Source organism: Paroedura picta, chromosome 5, assembly GCF_049243985.1.
Source record: "Paroedura picta isolate Pp20150507F chromosome 5, Ppicta_v3.0, whole genome shotgun sequence".
NCBI classification, from domain to species: domain Eukaryota; kingdom Metazoa; phylum Chordata; class Lepidosauria; order Squamata; family Gekkonidae; genus Paroedura; species Paroedura picta.
Genome location: NC_135373.1, coordinates 76666104 through 76678633, shown reverse-complemented (window position 1 = coordinate 76678633; position 12530 = coordinate 76666104). Strand labels below are relative to the sequence as shown.

The following is a 12530-nucleotide window of genomic DNA, read 5'->3' as shown; positions in this document are numbered from 1 at the left end:
ACGGGCTAGAACCAATGGGATGAAATTAATTCAAGAGAAATTCCGTCTATTATTATTATTATTATTATTATTAGATTTATAGCCCGCCACTCCCTTGTGGCTCGTGGCGGGTAACAATATCTAAACTTCCAGAAGAAGTTTCTGACAATTACAGCAGTTTCTCAGTGAAACAGGCTTCCCCGGGAGGTGGTGAGTTCTCCATCTTTGGAGATTTTTAAACAGAGGCTGGATAGCCATCTGACTGAGAGGCTGATTCTGTGAAGGTTTAAGAGGGTGGCAGGTTACAATGGATGAGCAATAGGGTTGTGAGTGTCCTGCATAGTGCAGGGGGTTGGACTAGATGACCCATGACGTCCCTTCCAACTGTATATTCTATAAACAATATTAAAAAATTAAGTTGTGGCAATTGCCTTTTCTCAGCTACAACATTGATATGTTCTGGCTTGTCAATATTACAATTAAATGGTGGTGGTTGGAAGGGGAGGGGAAAGGAGGCCCGAGTTTATTGTTGTAGTATGTTTCCTGGCTGGTCTCAACCAAAGGCCCAGCAGAAGATTCCGTCTTACAGGCCCTGCAGAATTTAGCAAGCTCCATCTTGTACAGAAATCTGCAGGTATTCTGCACTTAACCTATTACATATTTGTTCAGGTAATAATATAAATGTCCAGGTTGTATATATTTATGTGTATATATAAACACAGGTTTCCCATATCTTCCTACAATGAAGTGCTTCTTGCCTTAGAAACATTTAAGGACTGAAGGGCCTTAGCTATCCGTGAGGTCCTAGAATCTCCATTTAAAGAAAGTTCTGTGACCTGACTGACTGCCCAAACATATCAGACAGTAGAGATTGATTAGTGGCCTGATTTCATACAAGGAAACTTCATATGTATTTTGGCCAAATGTTAACAAAATGATAAACATTTCAGTAGCTATACCATAAAGTCCTTGACAAGCATTAATGAAGCCAATTGAACATACCCATCATCAAGCATCTTGTTAAACAAAATTCATATCAGTGTATCATACTGATAGCTACAAAAGCTACTTTCATAGAAGCTCAGTACCAAATTTAATCAGAAACTTAAAGCCATTTAAAAATTAAGTGAATTGCTTCATCAAATGCACACAGAATCATAGAGTTGGAAGGGACCTTATGGGTCATCTAGTCCAACCCCCTGCACCATGCAGGACACTCACATCCCAACCGCTCATCTACTGTAACCTGCCACCTCTTTGCCTTCACAGAATCAGCCTCTCTGTCAGATGGCTATCCAGCCTCTGTTTAAAAATTTCCAAAGATGGAGACCCCCCCCCCCCTGAGGAAGCCTGTTCCACTGAGAAACCGCTCTAATTGTCAGGAACTTCTTCCAGATGTGTAGATAGAATTTCTTTTGAATTAATTTCATCCCATTCGTTCTGGTCTGTCCCTCTGGGGCAAGAGAGAACACAATTCTGCTCCATCCTCCATACGGCACCCTGTTAAATACTTGAACATATAGTCTGTATGTTAATTTGCATTCGCCAAGATAAGCAAAACCGAATATATGTTTATTTTTTTAAATTATAATTAGGCTTCTGTATTTTACATTTTATAATATTTGGGTTATATGTTTTCATTTGCTATAACCCACCCTGAGCCTTCAGGGAAGGACAGGTTAAAATACAATAATGCATTTTTTTTTAATTAAAAGATTTCAATTTCAGGCTAGTGTACAAGGTAATTCAGTTAAAGCCTGTTTTTTTTTCTAGTTCCTCTTACTGACAGGCAAATTTCTTAATACTGAATTATTGCATACCATTCTTCTTGGGGTATTTATAAAACAACTGGGTTATTTATAACATTTGTTTCAGTGACAAACATTGCCCTGGTAGATGCCTCTATGAATCGTGTTGTCAGCATTAGAACATGAAACTGAATATGGATTTTTTTTCTTTTTGCCAACAAATTGCATCCAACTTATGACAACATCATGGGGTTTTCAAGGCAACAGACATTCACAGGTGGTTTATCATTGCCTGGCTATTTGCAGCAACCCTGGTATTCCTCAGTGGTTTCCCATCCAGATACTGACCAGGGCAGACACTGCTTAGTTTGCAAATTATGAGGAAATTGACCTGACCTGTATATCCCAGGCTAGCCCAACACAGAAATATTTTTATCAAGATCCAATGGACATATATTTAGGTCATAATCCAATTATTCATAAAATAAATCTAATTATTCATAAAATAATTGGTGCAATAAAGTTGTTGTTAATGTTAGGTGCAAAGTCGTGTCCGACCCATCGCGACCCCATGGACAATGATCCTCCAGGCCTTCCTGTCCTCTACCATTCCCCGGAGTCCATTTAAGTTTGCACTGACTGCTTCAGTGACTCCATCCAGCCACCTCATTCTTTGTCGTCCCCTTCTTCTTTTGCCCTCAATCGCTCCCAGCATTAGGCTCTTCTCCAGGGAGTCCTTCCTTCTCATGATGTGGCCAAAGTATTTGAGCTTCATCTTCAGGATCTGGCCTTCTAAGGAGCAGTCCGGGCTGATCTCCTCTAGGACTGACCGGTTTGTTTGCCTTGCAGTCCAAGGAACTCGCAAGAGTCTTCTCCAGTACCAGAGTTCAAAAGCCTCAATTCTTTTACGCTCGGCCTTCCTTCTGGTCCAACTTTCACAGCCATACATTGCTTTCACAGCCATACATTATGGGAATACCATAGCCTTGACTAAGCGCGCTTTTGTTGGCAGGGTGATGTCTGCTTTTTAGGATGCTGTCTAGGATGGATGCTTTTTAGGATGCTTCTCCACTGGAGAAGGAAATGGCAAACCACTCCAGTATCTTTGCCATGAAAACCCAATGGACAAGTTCAAAAGGCAATAAAATTGCATGTCACTAAATCAACAATTAACCTGGAAAAAAAGCCATTAAAATTATCATTTGACAAATATGAGCACCGAATTCTAAAAATCCAATCATACAGCACATTTTGACTACTTCACATACATTATCTCACTCACTGCCAGTGTAGAATAGGAAGTTAAAATATCCAGATTGTTAGAACAGGTCTGGGCAAACCTCTATTACTTACCACTCACCTACAAATTTCACAAAGTAAAATTCAACTAGATGCTCTCTCTCAGGTCAAACTTTAAGTTGCTTCTTTTCTACATTAATTTTAAATGACTTTGCTTTCTCAGATCCACCTTGGTGTAGTGGTTAAGAATGGCGGCCTCTAATTCAGAAAACTGGATTTGATCCAGATGCAGCCAGCTGGGTGGCCAGTCACTGTTCATTCAGACCTCTCTCAGCCCCCTCTACATTGGAGGGTGTCTGTTACAGAGAGAGAATATCTGTTCTCTAGCCTACCTCACAGGATTATTGTGAAAATAAAGGTAGGGAGAACCATACTGAAAGAAGAGTAGGATAAAAAATAGGGCAGGCAGATAAAAAAAACTTGCCTATTTTATAGCATTATTACAATTGGGGTGGGGAAGCTAACAGGGTTTGGCTTGCCTAAGACCATTTGGCAAGCTTCCCACAGAGGTCAGACTCGAAACAAGCTGACTTTCTAAGGTTCTACAGCTACAACTAGACACAAGAGCATGTGCACACTTACATTTCCTAGTAATCATCATGCTGAACCATATGTACCATTGAACTTCTCCTGCTCCGTAAAGAGACACACAGACCCGCCTACAAAGACATTTAAAGAGATGACATGATAGCTGGGGAAATGTTAAAGAAAAGCACTCATGATAGACTTGCTTCTCATGAACACTTGTATGTTGACAGAGTAGGGAGCGATTCCCCTTCCATACAGAACCTGAGAGATACTTCTCACCCTCAGCCCCCGCCCTCCCCCTCGGTGGCAGAAATGCAAGGCGCGACTGAAGGGGCATAACCTTTCTGACAGACGGTCCTCTACCCCTCGCCGAGCAATGACACCCCCCCCCCCCCCGCCGCCGCCCGGCGCCACCTTTTCCATCTCAGAAGAGAGCATGTGCCGCGTCCCCCTTTCCCAGCCACCAGCCAATCGTACCAGGCTCGCACGTTTTGCCGCTGGTGGAGTCCGCGGGAGCTGCAGCAGGTCCCCTTGCGAGCACGGAGCCCTCTTGGGCGAACCTGGAGCTCGGGCCGAGCGTCGCCTGTCCCGCGGGAGGGGGAGGGGAGGAGGGGAGGAGGGCAGCCTCCGTCCAGACGACGCGCTCGACTCGCCACAGGCAGCGGCCGCGTCCCTCTTGTCGACGAGCCCAGCGCCGCTCGGGCAGCAGCCGGTCAAGCGCCGCTGCTGTTTCCGCCGCCGGCTATCAAGAGCGGCGAGCGAGCCTCCACGAGCTGCCCACGCCCTCTTCCCGGCTGCCGGGGCCGCGCTAGCCTCAGAGGGCTGTTCGGCCTTACGATCAATGGCTCGCCGGCTGCGACAAGGCCGGCTGCGACTGGAATCGGAGCTCCTGCGGGCAAGCGGCGCTGCTGCCGCGGCCGGCCGTGCTGCTTTCCAGGCCCCAGCGAAAGAAGCCCGCGGGGGAATCTTGGAGGAGTTTCATTCTTCGGCTCTAGGGAAAGGCGCGTTTGCAGGCGGCGGGGTAACGGTAGCTTGAATCCGGGAAGGGACGTCGAACTGAGCCCCTGGCCCAGCCTGTACTTTTGGGAGGGGACAGGCCTGAGGAATATATTCGGGAGACCACCCCCCTCTGCTGCGGACCGCTTTCTTCTCGCCCCTTGCAACCCGACTCCATGCATGCTCACTCAGAAATCCCAGGCTTAGTCTTTATGGGCCCAGGGCAAGAATCCGTAGGCCTGTTACTCTTGAAAACCAGGGTGGTGTTTGCAAATTGTTTGGATCCTTCTTCAATTTGATTGCAGGCCTGGTGATGGGAGTGAAAGGCCTGGGTCACCCAGGTCATGGACTGGAGAGTGTGACCCTGTTAATTCTCCTAAGCTTTTTTGGTGGCTTGCTTTTGATGCCATCAATCATACTATTCTCCTGTACAGTCTTTCAGGGTTGGGACTAAAAGGCACTGTTCTGCAGTGATTTCAATCTTACCTTGATGGTAAATTTCCAAGTATGGTGCTTGGGGTGGGGATGAGGACTGTTGCCCTGTCCCTTCACATTCTGCTCTGTCTTTTCCCCCATGCTTTTCAGTGTTTGTGTAAGAGATTGGGCTGAGATGCCCCTAACAAACAGGTAACACTCTGCTCAGTCCTGTGTTTTCAGCAGATATCAAGGAAGCTGCAGAAACTGAACAGGTGGCAGTTTTGGGATGGATAAGGGCTGACAACCTGAAATGTTGGTGGTATTGGTGGTGGGAAAGTCTGAATCCGGGTATCTCCTGTTTTGGATGAGATTGCCTTCATCCTTAAGAAGCAGGTTCATAGTTGAGGATTAAACAGGTGTCAGCAGTGCCCAGGATTACCTTTCTGTCAGAGTCCTGGACTGACTCTGTGGGTTCCCCAAGCAGGTCACACAAAATATAAATCTTATTTAAATAATTCTCATAAGTTTTTCAGTTAGGAACAACACATCTCTAAAATCATGCAACACAGAAAACCTAGCATAACTATCTTAATACAAATCAAGAACTGTGTTAGATCAGTGGTCCCCAACCTTTTTATCACTGGGGACCACTCAACGCTTGACAATATTACTGAGGCCCACTGCCCTAACGCTCTCTAACTCTGGTCGCTATGATAATGTTTAAACTTCCCTTCAAAATAAGATACAGACACGCCACAACAATGAACATAAGGAACATTTTATTTTCATGGAAATTTTAACTCATGACAATGACAAATCAATGGGAACCCTGAGCTTGTTTCTCTGCAACGAGATAGTCCCATGTGCGCCTGCCAGATCGTGGATGAAGTAAAGGGCTGGGGGGGGGGGGAGAAGGCGTCCTTCCCGGCCCACCTCCAGTTAGTCGATGGACCACATGTGGTCCACGGCCCACAGGTTGGGGATCGCTATGTTAGATGATACAGTCTTACAGTCATGAAGTCAAAGGCTGCAGTTTCAAGGGTTTTCTATGTAGCCATCTGTCTGTTTGCAAATTTAGACCATTAAAATCCTACCTAGTCTTTTTTCCTCTTATAATTCTTGGCTAAGTGAGATCAGGCAATGGTGAACAACCAATCAGGATGTGTTCTTGCTAGAACCCTCTAGAATAGCGGTCCGCAACCTTTTGTAGGCTGCAGACTGCTGCGCCGGGGTGTGGGGAGACGGCGACCCAGGACCCTGCGAATGCACATGCGCAGACTTGCAGCGCATGTGAGTTTGTGTCCGGCGAGGGTGCAAACGCGCATGCGCGACAGCACTTGCGGGGGGGCGGGAAGAGGGAGCCGCGGCCGGGGGGTTGGGGACCACTGCTATAGAAGATTACCTCACCACTCCTGATTCTCCCCTCCCATCATGTGGTCCTCAGGTTCTAATGATGAGCCAATTACCCATTCCTTACTCTGGCCCTAAAGCCAATAAGGACCATGTAGGCAGAGAAACCCCATTAACAACACCTGAGAGGAATCAGGTATGCTTTACTTCACAGTTTCACCACCTTTGCTTTGAGTCAGCTGCAACTGTTCCTGAGCTGGAAGGATGTTGCCACTGTGGTGCATGTCCTGGTAATATCTAGATTAGATTACTATCTGTTCTACATGGGGCTGCCTTTGAAGACTGTGTGGAACCTACAGTTGATACAGAATGCTGTGGCCAGTGTTGATGGGGTGAATTGTAGTTACCAGATCACTCCTGTCGTTTTCCATCTGCACTCGCTCCCAATATGCTACCAGGTTCAATCAGAGATGCTAGTATAGACCTTTAAAGCTCTCTACAACGTGGAGCATCATACCTTAAGGACCACTTTCTCACATATGAATCTACTAATCCACTGTGATAATGTTTTACACCTCTGCTTTGGATGCACCTGCTGTCTGATACTAGATGGGTGTCAGCCCAAGAAGTGGCTTTCTTGGTCATGGCACCAAAACTTCAGAACTCCCTCACCAGATAAATTTTTTGTCTTTCATGTTGCCATCTTCTGCTTCTGAAGACATTTGTTTGGCACACTCTAAGTAACACCCTGGTTTTAGCATGCATGTTTTTCTGCTTTTATGGAATTATTTTATGTGTACTTTTTAAAAAGTTTGTCACCTTGAAAATCCTATCTGAGTGCAAAGCTATTATAGAATCTTTTAAAAATAAAGTGAGGGTTTTCATTTGCAATGCTTTGTCAACAATGAGTGACTAACAGCCTTGATGTCCTCTAGCTATGGTTTCCTTCTCCTTATGCAAGGCTCCTACTCATAAAGACCCATTGATTTCCCTTTGGGGGGATTCTTCTGAGGAAACAGGGTTAGATTTGAGCTATTAGTCCAACTCTTCAGTATTTGATTATTTCTGTTTTATTGTCTGAGAGCTTGCTTGTCCTTCGGCAGACTCTGAGATGCTCCTGTGCATCTACAAACTGTATTGCAGGCAGGAGTGGTTTTCCCCATCAAGGCAATGGAGAGAACTCACTGTATCTAAGCATTTCTCAAAAGTATATGTGGTCTTGGGCTATAAACAATTCCATCTGTATATCTTTTAAACCAGTGGTCCCCAACCTTTTTATCACTGGGGACCAGCTTGACAATTTTACTGAGGCCCAGGGGGAGGCATTCCTTTGCTGAGGGACGTCACCACTGCCGACTGAGCCCCTGCTCCACTTGCTTTCCCGCTGGTGCCCCTGACTTTCCGCCACCCGCTGGAGGGTGCTGCCAGCAGCAGCTGTGCAGTGCCATGCCGAGGGAGAGCCCCAGCCATGGCGGCTGCTGGAGAGCACTAATGGTGAGCTGGCAGCAGAATGGCAGGGCAGCCCCCGAGGCAGCAGCCGGGGAGGAGGACGAGGAGGAGCCGCGGCCCGGTACCGACTGATTAACGGACCGGTAACGGTCCCCGGACTGGGGGTTGGGGACCACTGTTTTAAACAACATATTAGTGACAGGTGAGTAACAAGGCACTATTATTAATAGTGTTATTTAATTATATTCTGCCTTTCTTGTTGAGACTCAAAGCAAATTACATATAAATAGATAAATGCAACAAAACAGTTAGAAATGCCATAAAACAGAATTACAACATTGGAACTTAAAAAAAAATTTAAAGTATGTGACATCGTAAACAAGGCAAAAGCCAGATTATAAAAATTAGAAAACAAGTATTTGAAAACAATGTACTACAAACAAGACAATGCATACAAAAAACAGTGCAGTATACTACAGCTGAATTCCATATATGAAAGTCTTATCCTGCATAACTCTTCTAAGTAAAACCAAAACATGGAGTTGACCCCCGGCCCCAATAAGAAAGTATGACCATTTGGCCTTTAGAGAAAACAGAGAAACAGATACAGCTAACAGTACAGAGGAACAGAATAACCTGAGAACCAAAAGGAGGGAGGGTAGGTGGGTTGCATGGCTGAATACCACTGAAAAATTAGAGTCTGGATCTCTGGAAGAAGCAGGCATGTTGTTGTTATTGTCAGCCATTTAGTTGTGTCCAACTCTTGGCAATTCCATGGCACAGCAGTCGCCAAGATCCCCAGTGTCGCAATGCCTCTCACAGCCATGTAATTTTCTGGCCGGTGTCCATCCCAATAGTGTCCAACTACCATGCTCTTTGTTGGCCTGGTTTCCTTGTTCCACTGACCGATTCTAGCATAATTGCTTTCTCTATTGAGTTGGATTGCATGATATGGCCAAAGTGAGCCATAGTTTGATGATTTTGCCTACCAATAATATATCAGACTTTATGCACTGTACTCACTTTTGCTGTTCACGCAGAAGCCTTCTCCAATACCAGAGTTCAAAGGAATCATTTCTTGTCCAATTTTTTCATCGTCTAACTTTCACAGTCACAAGTGGCTATTGGAAATATGATAGATCTAATTAATCTACATTTGGTAGTCAGGCTTATGTCCTTGCTTTTCCTTGTTCGGTTCAAGCTCATTATTGCTGAGCAACCTAGAACAATTTGGTGTTTTATTTCCATACTGCAGTCCCCACTCACATCAATTTGTGATCCAAGAAAAATGAATTCTTGAACACATTTGATCTCTTCATCAATTGTTATTGTGACATATCTGTTTTTTGCAGTGGTCATTATTTTTGTCTTTTTAGTGTTTAAGGCCAAATTTCTTACTTAATTGACCTTTGTAATCTGCTATTCCAGGCCTGCCTTAGTTTGTGGCAGGAGAGTAGTGTCCTCAGCATACTGAAGATTATTTATATTCCTTCCTCCAACCTTAATTCCAGTATTTGTTTCTTTGAGTTCAATCTCATAATAATCTCAGCATACAAGTTAAACAGGAAGGGGGAAAGAATATAATCTTGGGGCACTCCATTCTCTATTTTGAACCAGTCAGTGTCACCAAATAGTGTATGTTCAATGGTTTCTTGTTTTGTGTAGAGCAACTGTATTAGTTTGATCTAATGCACTGGCACTCCCCCTCCCCCCAAATTCTGCTGGGCTTCCCACAATTTGTTGTGATCCACACAATCAAAAGCTTTCTTGTAAATAAAGCAGACGTAGACATCCTGATATTCCTGTGACTTTTCCAAAATCCAGCACACATACTAAGTGCCACGCACCCATCAAAAACCAGCTTAAACATCTGGTAATTCTCTTTTAATGGTTCTTGCTATACATTGTTGTATGATTTTGAGCAGGATCTTACTAGCATGAGGGCTATTATATGGTAATTGGAGCAATTTTTTGATTCACCCTGTTTTGGTTGAGGGTTGAGCACAGATTGTTTCCACCCCTCTGATCAGTTATTAGTTCCCCAGATTTTCTGGCACAAAGCTGTAATGGTTTTTATTAGTACACAGTTCCATGGGTATGATGTCAAAGCCTGGGGCCTTGTTGTTTAGCAATTGACTCAAAGCTTGTTCCACTTCCTCCTCAATAATGGCCAGTTGAAGTTTTATTTCTATTTCTTTTTCATTTTGAAGAAAGTGAACTTTCATTCTGCATGCGTACAGTTCTTCTGTGTATTCCATCGCCTGTTTTTGATGCTCTGTTCATCAGTCAGTTCCTTCCCTTGTTTAATGTTTTGCAAGCAGCAAAAGGCATTCGGAACTTCTTTACTTGTGTGAAAGTGTTTCTCAGGTATCCTTTTTTAAAATCTTCTAATTATTTGCATTTCTGATTCCAGTGAACTTCCACGTATTCTTGCTGCCCTTTGAAAATCCACATTTGATTTTCTTGCTTCCTCCCTTTTGCCTGTAGCTTTTGCTGCTTTTCTACATTCATCTTTTCTTATTGTTTCATCTGAGAGCTATTTTGATCTTTATTCTGGCTTCTTGTGCAGTCTGTGTTTAATTGATGTTTCAATAACAGTTGATTGAATTTCCTGCCACAATTCATCAGGCATCTTCTCTTTTGCATCCAATAGCTGAAATTGATATTTCACTTCCACTGTGTCTGTGTACAGGTGATGTTTATGCAGTTTGAACCAAGTATTCATGATATGAAACCAATTTTCATTACAGAGTTGTATCAGATGATCACCTGCATCATTCCTTTCTTCAAGTCTGAAGTTACCCAGTAATGTCTCTCTCTGCTTGCGTGCCAACTTTTGCATTAAAATCACCAATTATGCAAATGACATCCTTCTTGAGTATTTGTTTTAAAGTGTCTTAAATGGTGGTATAAAAGGATTTAAACCAAGGGGGGGCTACATGACAGAGAGTGCATGGGCCATATATAGTAAGGTGACCAGATTTTAACATTGGTAAAGCAGGACACCATTGACCGGGGGGGTTCTTGATTAAAAATTTGGTCTATATGGAGCAACAAAAATTTTCATAGAACGCAAAAATAGTATCGTAATATATATTTTTTAATTTCAACATAAGTACAATTTGCCAGGTACCCCCAGATGTCCCTCCAAAAGTGGGACAATGTGGTCACCTTAATATATAGGGATGGACACGGAAAATGTATGGGTCATTATGTGCCTGGTTCGTGAGCCTCCTGCTCTTGGTGTTCCTCCTTCCTCTGTTGAGTTGGCTGAGAAGGAAAAGTCTTGATAACTGTGGCCCGCTCTCTTTCTTTCCTAGAACTCACTGAAAGAATTGAGTTGTTGTGATCAGTGTAGCCTACTCTTGTCACATTGGAGTATGACACAGAAAAAAATCCTATAACTTTTAATGTACAGCTTTTAAGTAGAGCTTTGCAATAATCATGCAAGGGACATCACTAAGAATTGAATCTTACATTACAGTTTTCTGCATGATGTATGTATGAGAATTTTTTAGCATATAAATGGCTCCTGCTGTGCATGTCAGGAACTATGCACAGGTGTCAGTGTTCTGACTTGGACTGTTGAGCAATTGTAAACCAATGAGAGAACATTTCATTATCTTCCATTACTGTCGTTGCTGTAATGAACATGAGTGTGTACATAGTTCTATTGTACAGGCTTAGCCTGAGGTGGCATGGCTTAAGGAACCAAAGCCCTGAGAAGAGAAATGGTAATATACCTTAACTACAGCTGCTGTCTCCCAGATGGGCCTTGTGGGCTGAGAATCAGATTTTGTTCAAATACCAATTCAGGCTAGAAGAGGCAGGCTCCCAACCTGCCTAGGGAGAAGAGTATGTCTGAAAAGGAAGTAAGTATTCATAGATTGAGGCAGACATTTCAGCCGTCAATGGGGGACCTCGAAGTAACTGTTTTATTGCAAAGGCATTTTGCAATAAACTGGAGATGGTTGAATTACAAGTTACTGCAATACTCAGGACAATGAGTATACTGCAATACTCCAGGACTTAACAGGTATATCGGCTTATTATCTCATTACATATGTTAAATCACTCAGTTTTCACTTGCACCAGAAATTAAACTTTGTTGGTCTTCAATTTGCCACTACACTCAAATTTTGTACTCACATCTTGTATGTATATGCTAATTTATTGCCATTTACAACTTAATCCATTCTCAGCTATAATAGTCCAGCTATTTATGTATCTTGACTTTAACTAGCCCTTCCTGGCAACAAACCCCCTTCACCCTCTCTCTTCCTTTATGTAATAGTTTATGAAAACCTATTTTAGTGTGCTTGCACATGAAAGCTTATACCTTGAATAAAGTCTTAAAGGTGCCACTAAATTGAAACTCTACTGCAGTTAGCCGTAGCATCTGAAAATCTGATGTAGGGATAGCAGATCTACTGCGTGGAATGTGTGTCTCCACCTGTGCTCTACCCTATATTTGATAAATAAAGTGAATACTATAAAAACACTGCAAGTCTTCAGTACACTTTCCCACAAAGGGAGCAAACTCTGGTAAAGTGCTGATTCTGGAACTACTTGCCATGTAATGAAGCAAATATGTTTTGCATGGTTACTGCATGCATTTGTATACCAAGGTTTATACTGAAATATCATACCTTCAGCACATTTTGTATTTTATGGCTTTGTGGGCCCAGTAGTTACAGTATGTGTGTGTATTCCCATCACCTGAGGATAACATGTCTTGCATCTGATAAAATGTGCTGCAATCCT

General features: G+C 43.3%; 1 protein-coding gene across 9 annotated transcripts in view; it reads right to left on the bottom strand.

Moving 5' to 3' along the window:
* Nucleotides 1-4524, bottom strand: part of TMEM117 (transmembrane protein 117) — a 261297-nt gene extending 256773 nt beyond the window's left edge. For 4 of the 9 annotated variants that reach the window (XR_013231156.1, XM_077338617.1, XM_077338619.1 and 1 more), the window contains exon 1: nucleotides 4032-4164. The gene's annotated coding sequence lies outside the window, so the exon portion shown is untranslated. Of the gene's footprint in view, nucleotides 1-3608; nucleotides 3686-4031 lie in introns of all 9 variants that reach the window. The other 5 variants (XM_077338612.1, XM_077338611.1, XM_077338614.1 and 2 more) reach the window with 3 other exon arrangements.
* Between the last annotated feature and the right edge of the window lie 8006 nt (nucleotides 4525-12530).